We start from the raw sequence: 15,006 nt of genomic DNA on the forward strand, positions 1-15,006 counted from the left end.
GCAGGGACTCAAAGAGGAACTTGTACAGCCATGTTCACTGCAGCACTGTGAGGTGGGAACAACAGGTGAACAGCTGAACATTTTGTTTAATGTGGTATATACATACAATGAAATATTATTCAGTAATAAAGGAGAATAAAATTCTGATACATGCTACAATATGGATGAACCTTAAAGGCATTATGCTAAGTTAAAGAAGCTAACACAAAGAGACAAATAGTATATGATGCCACTTGTACAGGTACCTAGAAGAGTTAGTCAGAGACAGAATGTAGAATGGTAGTTACCAGAGGCTAGTGGGAGGAGAGAATGGAGACTTATGGTTTAGAGTACAGAGTTTTAGAAATACTCCGGGATGAAGAAAAACTTCTGGAGATGTAAGGCAGTGATAGTAAGGAAGGAGGTAGATGGACTCCTGGACTAACACAGAGCTAACATATGATCCTGCAATCCCACTCTGGGGCATATATCCAGAGAAAACCATAATTCAAAAAGATACATGCACCCAAATGTACACTGCCACAGTATTTACAACAGCCAGGACATGGAAGCAACCTAAATGTCCACTGATGGATGAATGGATAAAGAACATATGGTACATACATAGAATGGAATATTGCTGCTGCTGCTGCTGCTGCTAAGTCACTTCAGTCGTATCCAACTCTGTGTGACCCCATAGATGACAGCCCACCAGGAGAATCCCCCGTCCCTGGGATTCTCCAGGCAAGAACACTGGAGTGGGTTGCCATGTCCTTCTCCAATGCATGAAAGTGAAAAGTGAAAGTGAAGTTGCTCAGTCGTGTCGGAGTCTTAGCAACCCTATGGACTGCAGCCTACCAGACTCCTCCATCCATGGGAGTTTTCAGGCAAGAGTACTGGAGTGGGTTGCCATATATTACTCAGCCACAAAAAGAGAATGAAATAAAGTCATTTGCAGCAACATGGATGGACCCAGAGATTGTCATACTGAGTGAAGTCAGACAAAGACAAATATCATGTGACATCACTTACATGCTTAATCTTAAAAAATGGTACAAATGAACTTATTTACAACACAAGAAAGAGTCACAGATGTAGGAAACAAACTTACAGTTACAAAAAAAAACAAAAAACAAAAACCTCTTCAATGGTTTCCCACTGTACTTAGAATAAAATTAAAACTATTTACTGAAACCAAGTAGGACCCAGTGGAGCCCTCCTAGGTACAAATGCTTTTCTGTGCCCCCTATTTCTTGTTTGTAAAGAGAAGGCTTCACCAAGTTCAAATAGATACTGATCACAGAAGGGAGAGAATGCAGAAACAAAGGAGAAGCCGTCAAGATACAACAGTGATGAGCACACGATTCCTGGAGTTCAAGGTTTCTGAGCAGGAGCTGCCCATTCTCCTTTCATGCTTGTTGCAATAAACCTTTCCTTGCTCCAAACTCCCATTTTGGCCTCTTTGGCCTCACTGTGCATGAGGCACACAAACTTATGTTTGGCAACATGGCCACAGTCAAAAAGGTTCTGCATTGCTGACTTCACCTGACTTCACCATTATCTCTGTCTGTCCTAATCTCACACCACTTTCCCCTTGCTCACTGTACTACAGGTCAAGATAGGCAAAACACACCAAATTCCTTCTGAACTCAGGGTCAATACAACTGCTATTCCCTTGCTTGAAATGCTCCCCCCATGGCTTATTCCTTTTCCTCCTTTAGTATTCCTCCTTAACTCAAATGTCACCTCTTCAAAAAGTAGCACTCCCACTCCTACCCCGCCTCCAGCCTCAAGGTACTCTCTATCAATCTCCATATGAAATTACATACAGTATGATCCTGCCTCAGTATCTGCAGGAGTTGGTTCCAGGGCCCCCAGTGGATACCAAAATCCACAGATGCTCAAGTCCTTCATAAAAAGTGGTATATTATTTGCATATTACCTATGCACATCCTCCTGTATACTTTAAATCATTTCTAGATTACTAATAATATCTAATACTATTTACTAATGTAAATGCTATATGTTAGTCACGTCCAATTCTTTGTGACCCCATGGACTGCAGCCTGCCAGGCTCCTCTGTCCATGGAATTCTCCAGGCAAGAATACTGGAGTGGGTTGCCATGCCCTCCTCCAGAGGATCTTCCCAACCCAGGGATCAAAACTGGGCCCCTTCCATTGCAGGCAGATTCTTTACAGTCTGAGCCACCAGGAAGTAAATGTGATATAAACAGTAGCAAATTCAAGTTTTACTTTTTGGAACTTTCTGGAATTTTTTTTCAGTATTTTCAATCCACAGTTGATTCCACAGATGCAGAATTCACAGATACAAAGGGCTGACTATATTCTATCTTTAAAACCTTAGCCAAGTTATTTTATCTTCCTAAACCCTAAAGTCTCACATCATGGAGACAACAGTACCTACCTAACACTGGTGAGGATAAAGACACCTTATACTACTAATGTCAATAAATATTAACATTTATTAGTACATTTATCAGGTACTTACACACCAATATCAGTTAGCAATTTGAGTAACTTGAGTTAATACAGGGGATGTTTTCCTAGACGACTTCCCAGGTGACACTAGTGGTAAAGAACTGCCTGCCAATGCAGGGCACATAACAGATGCGGGTTCGACCGCTGGGTCAAGAATATCCGCTAGAGGAGGAAATGGCAACCCACGCCAGTGTTCTTGCCTGGAAAATCTATGAACAGGGGAGTTTGGCGGGCTACAGTCCATGGGGTCGCAGAAGAGTTGGACTTGACTGAGTGATAAAACAATGATTAAGACGACTTAACAGCATGTCATTGATGAGAACAGTTCCTCTTCCATATGGCCTAAAATGAGACTAGAGTAGCTGTTTAAATGCTACCTGTATGAGAAAGGTCTTAAAACCTCATAACCTTATTCTAGTCGACTTTCAACTCCTCTCACATTTCAAAGCACATTACCTTATACCAACTGAGCCTTGTCTCTTTAAGTCCCACGTCCCTTAAGGGCAAGAGTAACGTGCCCTACACCGCAGCCATAACTTCCACAGAGCCTGGAGAACGATCAGCAGAAATGCTATTTACTTTAAGCACAGCCTCAGCCTAACCCCACCAACTCCCCTGAGCACCAATGTAACCTCCCTGCAATGTTTCTGAGGGGCAAAGGTGCAGAGAAGAGAATTACAAGATAAAATTACAGTCAGTTGAGTTCTACATCCACAGATCCAACCAACTGCAGATAGAAAATATTTAATGAAAAGGAAAAATATATATATATATATTTAATGAAAAGAAATTCCAGAAAGTTCCAAAAAGTAAAGCCTGAATTTGCCATGCACTGGCAACAATTTACACAGCATTTGCATTGTATTAGGTATTATAAACAATTGAGAGATGGTTTAAAGTATACAGGACAATGTGCATAGGTTATCTGCATATAACACGCCATCTTATTAATATATAAGGGATTTAAGCATCCCAAAGATTTTGGCATCTATGGTCACAGGGCAGTAAAGGTACAGTGGACCTGGAATCAATGCCCTGCAGATACTGAGGGACGACTGTATTTTCAATTACCTGAGCAGAAATCTGATTTAATCTTCTCACATTTCAGATGTAGGAACTAAAGCTCAGAGGTGTTAAGTGTCTTGCCTAAAATGGAGGCAATCAGTTAGTAGCAGAAACTGTACTGGCCCTGAACACAGGTCCTGACTCACTATTTAGGTTTTTGTCTGTACCACACTACCTCCCCTACCTCCAGGAGAAAAGACTGTAAGTACTGAACGAACTATAATATCAAGTGAATCTTGTTCTTTTTTGTTTTAAAGGAATGTAACAAGAAAACAGTAATGGCAGTTTAGGTCAATGATACTAAAAATTCTGAAGATATACAGTTTGGACTATTCTTTAAACTATCAGGTTGGTATATTAAAGCTTCAAATATGTTGATTCACAGAAATCAAAGTATTACAAAGTTGCTATAGGAAGAACTTAAGAAATCGTAGATCTTTATTTTTTTAACATAAGCAAAAGAACTAGAAAAAATATACAAGGTCTTCTGGATGTAGGTATCTTCACCATGATCAGCAAATACAATGATAAGAACACATTTCCAGAAAAAATAAAGGGAGGGTGGGGGGAGGGATGACACAGAAAGAACCGTATTCAAACACAACCTTTACTACATACAGTTTCATTTAAGCCTAAAAGACCTTGGTTTATTCATTCATTTGCTCACTTATTCATTCACAATATTTATTAAAGCACCTACTATGTGCCAGGAACAGGAGATGTGAATGGAAACAAGCCAGGATTCCTGCTCTTCTAAAGATTATGCTTTAGTAGAAGTCAGATGGTAACAAGCAAACACAGAAACAAGCTAATTTCAGCTGGCAATAAATTGCTACGAAGAAAATAAACAGAGATTGAGAAAAAATGAGAATTTGGAGGAGCCAAATGAGCTATGAGGTCAAGGAAGGAGGTCTGACCTGAGGAAAGAAACGGAAGTATGAAGTCTGGCTCCAATTTCCTTCTAACCAAAACCTTGAGAATTCTAACCAGAATCTTGGGAGCAGACAGCAAATTCCTTATTTCTATTCTCCTCAGTACAAACATATGAGAATGAAAGGAATCCCAATCCCCACATGGAATGGCCTGGTTTGGAGAAACTGTCCAAAATGAACAAAAGGAAACCCACAAGCAAAGAAAGCTCTGTATTCCCTTTTCTTATGAGAATGGCAGTTTCGCTGTTTGGTAACACACGAGCAGTAATGATCTGACGTGGTGGTCTTTACACAGGAAAACATTCTTTTTGACCTTTTCTAATATGAAAAGGGCAGTGGTAAGAAGGAGGAGAAATTAAGTCTATCTGGCAATGTGATGGCATGTTAATTTGTAATTGCTGTTAAGCATTTTAAATACAATTTTTCAAACTCCAAAATATTGCTCGTTACAAAACACTAAAGTAGAAAAACAAAGAACAAAGGGAAATTTTTTCTAAATTTATATATTTACTGTATTACAGACCTTAATGTATTCACTCCAATTCACAAGATTTATACATGAACAAAGATTTTTCAAAGCTCTTGCCAAACAGCAAACATGCAAGTAACTACATAGCTATTTTTCAGTGGTTTCTCCCTAGCCAAAGACCTAAAGAAGAATACATTGCTCCAACATTATTACTAGGGAAAAGTAAAGATAGAGGATCAGTGAATATTTAAACTAGAAGATCCTCATTTTAAAGACAAGGAGGGACTTCCCTGGTGGTCCAGTGGCTAACACTCTGTGCTCCCCATGCAGGGAACCTGGGTTCGATCCCTGGTCAGGGAACTAGAGCCCACAAGCTGCAATTAAGAGACTACATGCTGCAACTAAAGATCCCATGTGCCACAGCTAAGAGATGGTGCACGCAAATAAAGAAAGAAATATCTTTTAATAAATAAAGAGAAGGAAAGGGAAGCATCAGGAGGATTAATGACCACCCAGTGTCAAACAAATGGGGAAATTAAGCATCTAAACTCTCAGCCCAGGACGCCAGCGTTTTTTCAAAAGCAAGGAACAAGAATCTACTTTTCAACTAGCCCTTTTTAAACAAGATGAAACACAGAACACTTCCCTGATGGTCCAGTGGCTAAGAATCTGCCAATCAATGCAGGGGACATGAGTTCAATCCCTAGTCCAGAAAGATCCCACAAGCCAAGGAGCAACTAATACCATGCGCCACAGCTACTGAAGCCCAGCGCCCCCTAGAGCCTGCTCTCCACAAGAGGAGCCAGCGCACCACAGCTAGAGAGGAGCCCCTCCCACAACTAGAGGAAGCCCGTACACAACCAAGATCTAACATAGCCAAAAATACAGAAATGAAAGAGAAATTATCAGAGTAGACTGTACAGAATATAGATTTTATTTTGTAAAATTTTTCAGCTTTATATACACATGTAGTTTTTTCATACACACGCACACAGAGTTATATATCCATAGAGTCTGTCGGTTAAAAGGCCCCTTTCTATGGGCTGCAGTCAAAAATGTTATAAACACTGCATTTCACACTGCTGATCTTTAAATACTTCCTTGTATTTTTATGCAAACGTTGCAATAGCAAGACTAAAAACTTCAATGGATGACCAATCCTACCTTGGAACTCTCTCCTTCAAGCACCATTTTTGCATTCATTCAGGGCTCTACTTTTGCGCCGTTATGAATATATAACTGAAGTAACTATTAGCAACAACTAGCAAGCACAGAAGCTCTCATTCAGCCAAAGGTGCTACAAGAATCACTGCCTGTTGGTCTCCTACGGAATTTACAGCTGGAAAAGCAGATCTTTATTACAAAAAGACACAGTATGTTCTCACTAGAGCTCAGAGGTTCAGATAGTTCTCTCCAAAAAAAGAAATAAGTATGCCACAAACTTGCCTTTGAATGTAATTTCAGGAGAAAAGCTCATTCCTAAAATATTTTCTAGTTTCTCTACATAAATTGCCTGAGGCTAACAACTAGGGAAAAAATTTAACATAGGACACAGCCATCCACTACTAACTAGGTCTAAGACTTAAAATGTGAACTGCCTTGGAAGAAGCTACACTGTAATTCCAGCTAAGACACAGAAATATCACATCTCAAGATCTAAGATCATTTTTAGATGGAATATTGGGGAGAGGCAAAAGACAACGAAAGCACTGCAGAGGACAAAGACAGATAAAAGACAATGGATAAAATAAGTGAGGGTGACGAGGAGAATGTTAGAGCAAAAGGGAAACTACTCAAGCACTACACACAGTAAAAGTGTAATCCAAAATACATCACACCCTACTAGATATTTCAGCCACTGACTCAGCCAATCATGGTTTGTGCCACATGACCCCACCTCCCCTTCCACAGCTGACCAGACCAGGACTGGGCACCTTTGCCTGAGACTTCGCACAAAAAAGCCCCTAAAAAAAACAAGCTGTTGGGAGAAAAATAATAAATAAATAAATAATACCTATAAATAATAAATAAATAAATATCACAAAAAGAAACAATGGGGTTGAATTAGGGGGACTAACAAACCCAAGTTATACTGTTATTTAGTTGCTAAATCCTGTCCCCACTCTTTTGGGCCTCCATAGACTATGGCTTGCCAGGCTACTCTGTCCATGGGATCCCAAGTTATATAAAAGCAGGGATAACAGATAAACAGACTGTGACTAAAGAAAAGAGATGCAGAGTACGGAGGAAGAAAACTAACCATGTCAAAAATGCAGAGAAAACATGTGCAGCTCCTGAAAGAGGGATGAAAAAAGATTCTTGTTTATGGCAGCTTTCTGTTCTTTCATGTGCACCTGTTCCCCAAGGTGGGGGAAAAATACCCTAAGACACAAATAAATTATTAAAAGGGTTTACATCATTTTTTTTCCCACATTAAAAAAGAACTTATCACTGAAAAGTCTGAGTTAGAAGAATCCCTGGAATCAGACCAATTCTCTATTTGAAAGATGAGGAAGTTGACAACCACAAAGGAAACTAAGGTCATACAGAGTGACAGACCCAGGACAAGAATCAAGGTCTCCTATCTCCAGTCATTATTCTGTCCTATACACAGCACTAAATGACAACACCAACAGAGAAACATTTTTTCCTAAAAACGAGTATTTCTGCCACACATTTCTAAATGAATAAGAAATCTTTATGTGCACTATGCCATCTCCCACAGTTTAAATACGTTTTTCACGTATTTACTCTCTGGTTCTCTGATATCCTGATGAAATACATTCAGCAGATTTCTCCTTAAGTAATTTTTTTTCATGCATGTGTCTCTCAAGACATTACACAAAATTCACCTTGCTCCACTGGCTTTTCCCCCACCATAACCATACATTCAAAAACAGCTTAATGTACAGAACTTATTTCAGGCTGCACAGTATTTGAACTCAAAGTAGTACAGAACACACATTTTAAATGAAAACAATTTCAACAAAGGATCATAAAGATTTCCATGAGGAAAAACTCAACACCTATGTCGGTAAAATTCAGGAGAAAACAGTGCAAGAACAATCATAACTAAAGAAGGACTAATGTGAAATGCTTCCAATCATTTCTTATAAAATGTATTGCTAACATTGGATTTATCCTGAGAACAAACACTACAACTTGGAAACAAAAAGCCCAAAAGTGAAAATTACTAAACAGTAGAAAAGTACGGGGTGGGGGGCGGGGCGGGGAGCTGGCATAAAGTAAAGATGGTGAAGCCTCAGGTTAAGGACTGCAGAACACCTAGATGCTTATTCTGCCAAAACACTTAAGCTCCTCCAAGAATCCCCTACAGAACACAGGGGGCGATGGGGGTGGGGTAAATCCTCATATCTAAAGCGAACCCACAAAAAGCAGAGTCATCAATTTTCCAAGAATGTTCTCAGCCATCTTAAAACGGCGGAAATTGAAAACACAGCACATTTTAAAGAATCCTTTACTTAGGTTTAAGGTGAACAAGATATATAAAGTGAAGCATATACAACCCAGAGTGCCAGTGATTAAACAAGGAGAACACAAAATTCACCAATCTAGGGGCCACTTTAGAATAGCTAATGTAATTATCACACTCAAAGAATTTTTCCAAGTGAAGAATTTGTGGCGTTGTAAGCGTATTATTTCTTATTCTAGCAACTTAGAGATGTGTACTGTTACGGCCATTTGATTGGTGAGAAAAATGCAGGCTTAGAGCCTTAATTAACCAAGGTCACTAAAGCCAGGCAGTGAGTCGATCAGTCTTGGAAGCCAGGCTGTTTTAATAGGGCTTGCGAGATTATAAGCCACAGTCGACATAGCCGTTTAAATTCATCCTTACCAGTCACCCAGCAGCTGAGTTTTGGAGACGGAATTTAAAAAGGGCATCTGACTTTCTCTCTCAAAGTAGAACAGAACTGAGCTGTCAGAAACAGAAAAAGAAGTGAGTGCGGCTGCCGCGCGGGCGCTCCAATCCCGCAGCTCAGGTCCGTCGCTCCCCGGCGCCAGCGGCCACGGGACCCAGCCCGCCCCACTCGGCTCACGCAGCCCGAGCCACGCTCGGTTCTCTGCCAGGGGCCCTGGGGCCGCGGTTGTCAGACCTGGAGCGGCAGGGACAAAGACCCTCCTCGGCCGTGGCCGGGAGCTGCGGGTCAGCGCTGGAGCGGGGTCTTCGCGGACGCCCCGCGGCAGCGGCCCCGATGGGGCGGGGGACTGGGCACGGCGGAGGAGAGGCGGCCCCCGGCTCGAGGGGCTCCGGCAGAGACGCGAGCCAGATGGACAGAGACGCCTCCCACCGCGGCTTCCCTCTCGCCCCCTCCTCATTACCTTGCCTTGTGGGCTTCACGTCTCTGTCGCCGACGCCGACTGGCTTCCGAGCTGGGGCGGCGCAAAGAAAGCCGATTAGCGGGCGTCAGCTGCGTCCTGCGCTCACGAAGCAGCCTCCAGGTGGGGATGAAGAAAGGCCTGAGCTGGGAATCAGCAACAAGGTTGACTCCCGGCTTGTGGGGATTTTACTCCTCTTGTCCCTCACACTCCGCTTCCGCTCCGCCTCCTTGCCCGGCCCTTCCCCTGCTTGGAGACCTGCGGCCCGTAGCGCGACGCATTGTGGGGGATGTAGTCCAGGAATGCGGAAGACGCGGCACGTGCCTCAAAACGGCTGGCACCTACTCAGGGTCAGGAGACGCCGTTGCGTGGCAACCAGAGGGGGCTGCCAGCTCCTTCCTGAGAATTGGAAGGCGAGCTTCGCGGAGGCTTACTCTCTGGTTTAATTCGCTGCAAGCACTGAAGAGAGAGCGTGGGCGTCTCACTCACACTCTCCAGCTGGGAACCAACAATTACACGCCGTTGGCTTGAGGCAGAGGGCTTAGTAGTGATTAAAAGTGTACTACTGGCAAGAATGCCCGTTATTGCCCCTGAATGTCCTTAGCCAATGGAGTAAGGGGAAAAAAAGACTAAGAACAGGAACAAAGTCGTTATTTTTCATAGATATGTATTGGCAAACCCAAAGGAATCTGCAGATAAATTATTACAATGAATGAATTTAACAAGATTAATAGAAAGAAAAATAGTATCTTTCAAAAATAATGCTTTTTTCTATAGTCTAGGGGAAAAGGCTAAGGAGATCAATCAAATCAGCCAATCCTAAGGAAATCAGTCCTGAATATTCATTGGAAGGTCTGATGTTGAAGCTGAAACTCAAATACTTTGGCCACCTGATGCGAAGAACTGACTCATTTGAAAAGTTCCTGATGCTGGGAAAGATTGAAGGCAGGAGGAGAAGGGGACAGAGGATGAGATGGTTGGATGGCATCACCGACTTGATGGACATGAGTTTGAGCAAGCTCCGGGAGTTGGTGATGGACAGGAAAGCCTGGCATGCTGCAGACTGTGGGGTCCCAAAGAGTCGGACACGACTGAGCGACTGAACTGAACTGGGGCAAAAAGTTAGAAATTTTAAGTTAGAGTATTTGAAGCTTACAGTACCTTCAAATAAATATCAAATATCTAGAAATAAATCAAAAAGTGCAAGACCTATATGAAGAAAACATTTTTAAAACACTGAAGATGACCTAAACCAATAAGAGATAATAGTGTTCACAGACTGCAAGATTCAGTATTGGAAGATGTCAAATCTCCCCATATTTATCTATGGATCCAGTGGAATTTCAGATAAACTTCAGTGGGGGGGGGGGGTGTGTGAGAGAAACTTAATGAGCTAATCTAAAATTTTATGGAAAAGCAAAGACAAGTATATATGAAATATGAGAAAGAGGAAGAAGTAAAAGAAAGACCAGGAGGAGGAAGACGTGAAACCAGACATCGAGCTTTCTTATAAAGCCATAGTCATTAAGGCAGTGTGATATTGGATCAGGAGTGCACCAATAGACCAATCAGACTGAGTAAAGAGCCCACGGATGCCCTACTGTCCCCACATGAGTCTGAGTCTGCTAGCACCTCCCCTAGGAGACAGTTGCTGTTGGCCAGCCCCTGCTATTAAAAAAATAAAGAGTGCAGAAAGTCTCATCTGTACATGGAAATTTGACTTATGTTGTCATGAGTCAAGGCTATGGTTTTTCCTGTGGTCATGTATGGATGTGAGAGTTGGACTGTGAAGAAAGCTGAGCGCCGAAGAATTGATGCTTTTGAACTGTGGTGTTAGAGAAGACTCTTGAGAGTCCCTTGGACTGCAAGGAGATCCAACCAGTCCATTCTGAAGGAGATCAGCCCTGGGATTTCTTTGGAAGGAATGATGCTAAAGATGAAACTCCAGTACTTTGGCCACCTCATGCGAAGAGTTGACTCACTGGAAAAGACTCTGACGCTGGGAGGGATTGGAAGCAGGAGGAGAAGGGGACGACCGAGGATGAGATGGCTGGATGGCATCACTGACTCGATGGACATGAGTCTGAGTGAACTCCGGGAGATGGTGATGGACAGGGAGGCCTGGTGTGCTGTGATTCATGGGGTTGCAAAGTGTCGGACACGACTGAGCGACTGAACTGAACTGAACTGAGGTCATGCAGAGCAATGCCTAAAGAATAGTTTCCCATGATTGGTGTTGGGACAAATAGATTTCCATTTGGAAGGGAACAGATGAAATTGGCCTCCTTACACACAAAAATGAGTTTCAGGTAGATACTAGACATAAATTTGAAAGGCAAAACAATAAAGCTTTTAGAAAATAAAGCAAGAAAATATATCCAGGATCACAAGTGTAGGGGACAGACTTTTAAAATTAATCCAAAAGCACTAAATATAATTGAAAAACTAATAAATTAACTACATTAATATTTAAGACTTGATTTCATCAAATGACACCATTAAAAGAGCTAAAAAGCAAGCCTCAGAGTCAAATAAATTACAAGATTATGCAGTACAGCTTAAATTTATACAGAGCCATATGTCAATTATATTTCAGTAAGCTTAAGCAAATCTCAGAGTCAAATAAGAAATTACAATATTGCATTGTATATCTCAACAGTTATCTCTCAATGAAGCTGAAAAGACATTTACAGCATGTAGAAACAAGAGAAATCTTATACCCGGGACATATAAAGAACTACAATCATAAGAAAAAGATTTGAACAGGGACATTACTAAGGAAGAAATCCAAATAGCCAGTAAACATGTGAAAAGTGTCAATCTCATAAGGGAAAAGGAAATTGGAACCACAGCAAAATAATACTACACCACCCACCAGAATGGCTAAAATGAAAGAGACTGACAATTACAAGTTGGCTAGAAGTGGAGAAACAGGAATTTTCATTTACTACAGGGAGAGTAAATTAAAAGAGCAGTTTGGAAAAGTTGTTTGACCTTATCAACTGAAGTTGAACACAGGCCCACACGTGACCAAGCATATCACTTCCTGGTATATACCCTGAGAAAGGGTCATCTGCACCAAGATACATGTGCCAGAATGTTACCAGCAGTGCTGCTGTTACAGCTAAAAACTGTCAGCAACCCCATGTCCTCTATCAACATAAAAATGGACAAATTGTCATATGATAATAGAATATGATAGAGAAATGAATAAACTACATGCAATAATATCGCTGATCTTAAAAATATGTTAAGAAACTGCTCGCAAAATAATATATACTATGTTATTCCATTTTTATAAAGTTCAAAAACATGAGTAAAGAATGCAGAGGGACTTCTCTGGTAGCACAGTGAATAAGAATCTGCCTGCCAATGCAGGGAACTCGGATTCGATCCCTTGCCAGGTAGATTCCACCTGCTTCGGAGCAACTAAGCCTGTATGCCACAGTTACTGAGCCCTCACTCTAGAACCTGTAAACCACAACTACTGAAGCCCATGCGCCCTAGAACCCCGTGCTCTGCAACAAGAGAAGCCAATGCAGTGAGCAGGCTGCTCGCCGCAGCCAAGTGTAGCCCCTGCTCCCTGCAACTGGAGAAAGCCCAAGCAAAGCAACGAAAATAAAGCAGAGCAAAAGAATAAATAAAATTATAAAATTTTAAAGTAAAGACTAAAATTTTTTTTTAATGAAAGAATGCATACTTAGGTGCTGAAACAGTAAAGAAGAACTAGGCAATAGTTACCATAAAAAAGGAGGTTGGAGATTTCTCTGGTGGTCCAGTAATTAAAGACTGCATGCCTCCACTGCAGGGGCGTCTAGGAAAAAAAAAAGGAGGTTAATGGCTACCTCTAGGACAGAAGGTACTTTGTGGGGAAGGGGTTAAGACTGGGAATTCTCTTATGGAAGGGGGAAGGGAGAGAAGGTAAATAAACAAAAAGGCACAGCAGAATGTGATACCTGTTATGATGGTTTAGCCACTAAGTCGTGTCTGACTCTTGCAACCCCATGGACAGTAGCCCACCAGGCTCCTCTGTCCATGAGATTTCCCAGGCAAGAATACTAAAGTGTGTTGCCATTTCCTTCTCCAAGTGATCTTCCCCACCCCGGAATCTAACCGGGGTCTCCTGCATTGCTATCTGTAGAGAAAAAAACATATTTTGTTTGAGGAAAAAACACTTCCATCTGAGTGCGAAAAGTCTGTTCAGTAACCAGGTACAAATGAGAAGGAGCAATGCAGGTCATGTATACAAAACACAAGATACCTGGATACAGATTACCTGAACTGTCCAGTACAATAGCCATTATATCCATTTCCTATATTAGGTTGTGAACACATTACTATTCACTGTTTCCCAATACTGGTAGAAGGCATTTGGTAAATATATGATGAATAAATAACTCTTCCCACTGGCCTCATACACAACTCTCTGGACACCTGGATGCCTCATACACAAATCACTGTACATATATATTTAATAACGGCTATTTGATAGAGGTTTCCCTGGCCAAAAAGATTCATCTACTATTATTTTCAAGATTTCTCATCACCTCCATTGTATCCCACATCTTGGTAGACAAAGAGTAAATTAATTTGGAAGGTCGAAGATAATAATTATTATATTTTATAGCCCTTTACAACTTAGAAATAATTTTCTTAGAGGTAGTGGGATGTATTGCCGAATTCTGCCCACTCTTCTGTCAAAGAGAGACCTAGAGTCAAAAGAATGTAATCAGTTGCTCAAATAAATTTGATCAGAATTGAAACCATTCCTTCTTGAAATCAAAGGAAAACCATAGCCAACTAGTTCTTGACCTCAGTTTGCAAAGTGCCTCATATAGCAATATAATAGATGGTGGTATTTAGTAACTAAGCCGACTCTTGTAACCCCATGGACCATAGCCCACCAGGCTCCTCTGTCCATGGGATTTCCCAGGCAAGAATACTGGAGTGCACTACCACTTCTTTCTCCAGGGGACCTTCCCAATCCAGGGACCAAACCCACATCTCCTACATTGGCAGGCAGGTTCTTTACCTCTGCTGCCACCAGGGAAGCCCATGTAACAGGTAAGAAGGTAGTTTATTCCTAAAATACGCTGCTCGTCATATCACGTTAACAACAAAAGTAGACTTTTCTGAGGTTAATTGTGTTGTCTCTGAGGAAAGGAGTGAGAAACTAAACTAGGAGAAGGAGCTGGAATTGTAGTACCTAATTCTACTCTCATATATGAGGCAGAGCATGACACAGCTTGGGCCTGAAGTATTGCTCAGCTCTGCTGAAACCATGAAAAGGACTCTGGGCTAAACCTGTGGGGAAATGGTGGCTCTCTGCTGAGTTTGAAATGCGGACAGCAAGATGAGGGAGAGACAGGTCAGAAATGAAGGAAGCCTCCCTGAAGGACACCATTGTTGGGAAGGCCTAAACCTGGAAGCAACTTCCGCTGGGCTTTGAGGGGGTACGTTCAAGTTAACAGAATCTTCGTTCCTTCCATGTTGTGGTAAGTTTCTGTGGTGTGCCTAACCCTTTATGGACAATTCTACTTTTCCACACAGTGGTCCAAAGGGTTTGGTCTGGGGGAGTCTGACAGGCTAGGGAAGGGAACCCTGAAGCTGCCCCTCTTCTTTGGGGCCTGGGAATGCAGGAGGAGCCTGCTAACCACAGGAAGAGCTCCTAATCAAAAATGTAATAAACAGTTTGGCCAACAAAGGGGATTTTTTTTAATATAC

The 15,006-nt window shown here is 41.7% G+C and overlaps 1 protein-coding gene across 2 annotated transcripts in view; it reads right to left on the reverse strand.

The window, feature by feature from the left end:
• Positions 1-9,513, reverse strand: part of CCDC126 (coiled-coil domain containing 126) — a 46,087-nt gene extending 36,574 nt beyond the window's left edge. Inside the window, exons 1-2 of one of the 2 annotated variants that reach the window (XM_005679055.3) lie at positions 9,286-9,513; positions 8,801-8,881 (exon numbers count right to left, since the gene is read on the reverse strand). The gene's annotated coding sequence lies outside the window, so the exon portion shown is untranslated. The remainder of the gene's footprint in view (positions 1-8,800; positions 8,882-9,285) is intronic. The other variant, XM_005679054.3, reaches the window with a different exon arrangement.

This window comes from Capra hircus, chromosome 4 (genome assembly GCF_001704415.2).
Source record: "Capra hircus breed San Clemente chromosome 4, ASM170441v1, whole genome shotgun sequence".
Classification (NCBI taxonomy): domain Eukaryota; kingdom Metazoa; phylum Chordata; class Mammalia; order Artiodactyla; family Bovidae; genus Capra; species Capra hircus.